Raw genomic sequence first — 2,912 nt, forward strand, 5'->3', positions numbered from 1 at the left:
CGGTGGGCATCTCCATAGCCCATTGATTAGCCGTGTTAATGTGAGACTTTCTCCCTTTTTGTCTTCTCACATGACCTCAATCATCATATTCTATTCCACCCATAGTGCTATGTCCATGGCTCGCGCTCATATATTGCGTAAAAGTTGAAAGAGTTTGAAAAGGCTAAGTATGAAACAATTGCTTGGCTTGTCATCAGGGTTCTGCATGATGGGAGCATTTTGTGTGACAAAAATGAAGTATGGCCAAACTATATGATTTTGTAGGGATAAGTTTTCTTTGGCTATGTTATTTTGAAAAGACATAATTGCTTGATTAGCATACTTGGAGTATTACGTTTTTTATGTCAACAATAAACTTTTATCTTGAGTCTTTCGGGTCTGAACATTCATGCCACAATAGAGAAAAATACATTGAAGAACATGCTAGAAAGCATTCCACATCAAAAATTCTGTTTTTGTCATTTACCTACTCGAGGACGGGCAGGAATTAAGCTTGGGGATGCTTGATACGTCTCCAACGTATCTATAATTTTTTATTGTTCCATGCTATTATATTATCTGTTTTGGATGTTAATGGGCTTTATTTTAACACTTTTATATTATTTTTGGGACTAACCTATTAACCCAAGGCCCAGTGCAAATTGTTGTTTCTTTTGACTATTTCAGTTTTTTGCGGAAAATAATATCAAACGGAGTCCAAACGGAATGAAACCTCCGGGAGCATGATTTTTGGAACAAACGTGATTCAGAGGACTTGGAGTGGACGTCAAGAAACGAACGAGGCGTCCATGAGGCAGGGGGCGCGCCTACCCCCCTAGGCGCGCCCTCCCCCTCGTGGTTCCCTCGTGGCTCAACCGACCTACTTCTTCCTCCTATATATGTTCACATACCCCGAAAACATCCAGGAGCACCACGAAACCATATGTGGCCGGGGGTTATGTGCAAAAAATACCTCGACCTCTCGTATTCACTCGACACGTGGAAGCATAAGGTGTGGAGGCACAGAAGCCGATGGGTGTGACATTAAATGGAAGGCTGAAGGCTGAATACAACTCTTTAAGTTAGGTACCTTGAAGTGATCGGAGGAGGAACCCGCCTTGCAATGCCGAAGACAATCTGCGCGTCGGACACCTCGTCATTGAAGCCTGGTTCAGGGGCTACTGAGGGAGTCCTGGATTAAGGGGTCCTCGGGCGTCCGGCCTATTGGATATGGGCTGGGCTAATGGGCTATGAAGATACAAGGCAAAAGACTCTCTCCCGTGTCTGGATGGGACTCTCCTTGGCGTGGATGGCAAGCCTGGCGTTCAGATATGAAGATTCCTTTCTATGTAACCGACTTTGTACAACCCTAGTCCCCTCCGGTGTCTATATAAACCAGAGGGTTAGGTCCGTAGAGGCAATCATAATCATACTGGCTAGACTTCTAGGGTTTTAGCCACAATGATCTCGTGGTAGATCAACTCTTGTAATCCTCATATTCATCAATATCAATCAAGCAGGACGTAGGGTATTACTTCCATCAAGAAGGCCCGGACCTGGGTAAAACATCGTATCCCCTACCTCCTGTTACCATCGACCTTAGACGCACAGTTCGGGACCCCCTACCCGAGATCCGCCGATTTTGACACCGACAACGGGTGCAGGCCAGTTTTGCACAAGAAGAAAACTCGGGTTAAACTTGACGAGCCTAGCATATGCAGATATGGCCTCGGAACACTGACACCGAAAGGTCGAGCGTGAATCATATAGTAGATATGATCAGCATAGTGATGTTCATCATTGAAAACTACTTCATCTCACGTGATGATCGGACATGGTTTAGTTGATATGGATCACATGATCACTTAGATGAATAGAGGGATGTTTATCTAAGTGGGAGTTCTTAAGTAATATGATTAATTGAACTTTAATTTATCATGAACTTAGCACCTGATAGTATTTTTGCATGTCTATGTTGTTGTAGATAAATGGCCCGTGTTGTTGTTGAAGGAAATATGCCCTAGAGGCAATAATAAAGTTATTATTTATTTCCTTATATCATGATAAAAGTTTATTATTCATGCTAGAATTGTATTGACCGGAAACATAATACATGTGTGAATACATAGACAAACAGAGTGTCACTAGTATGCCTCTACTTGACTAGCTCGTTAATCAAAGATGGTTATTTTCCTAACCATGGACAAAGAGTTGTTATTTGATTAACGGGATCACATCATTAGTTGAATGATCTGATTGACATGACCCATTCCATTAGCTTAGCACCCGATCATTTAGTATGTTGCTATTGCTTTCTTCATGACTTATACATGTTCCTATGACTATGAGATTATGCAACTCCCGTTTGCCAGAGGAACACTTTGTGTGCTACCAAACGTCACAACGTAACTGGGTGATTATAAAGGAGCTCTACAGGTGTCTCCAAAGGTACATGTTGGGTTGGCGTATTTCGAGATTAGGATTTGTCACTCCGATTGTCGGAGAGGTATCTCTGGGCCCTCTCGGTAATGCACATCACTTAAGCCTTGCAAGCATTGCAACTAATGAGTTAGTTGCGGGATGATGTATTACAGAACGAGTAAAGAGACTTGCCGGTAACGAGATTGAACTAGGTATAGGATACCAACGATCAAATCTCGGGCAAGTAACATACCGATGACAAAGGGAACAATGTATGTTGTTATGCGGTCTGACCGATAAAAGATCTTCGTAGAATATGTAGGAACCAATATGGGAATCCAGGTCCCGCTATTGGTTATTGACTGGAGACGTGTCTCGGTCATGTCTACATTGTTCTCGAACCCGTAGGCTCCGCACGCTTAAGGTTTCGATGACAGTTATATTATGAGTTTATGCGTTTTGATGTACCGAAGGTTGTTCGGAGTCCCGGATGTGATCACGGACATGACGAG

The sequence above is a fragment of the Triticum urartu genome, chromosome 2A (genome assembly GCF_056163025.1).
Source record: "Triticum urartu cultivar PI428250 chromosome 2A, HENAU_Tu73, whole genome shotgun sequence".
Lineage (NCBI taxonomy): Eukaryota > Viridiplantae > Streptophyta > Magnoliopsida > Poales > Poaceae > Triticum > Triticum urartu.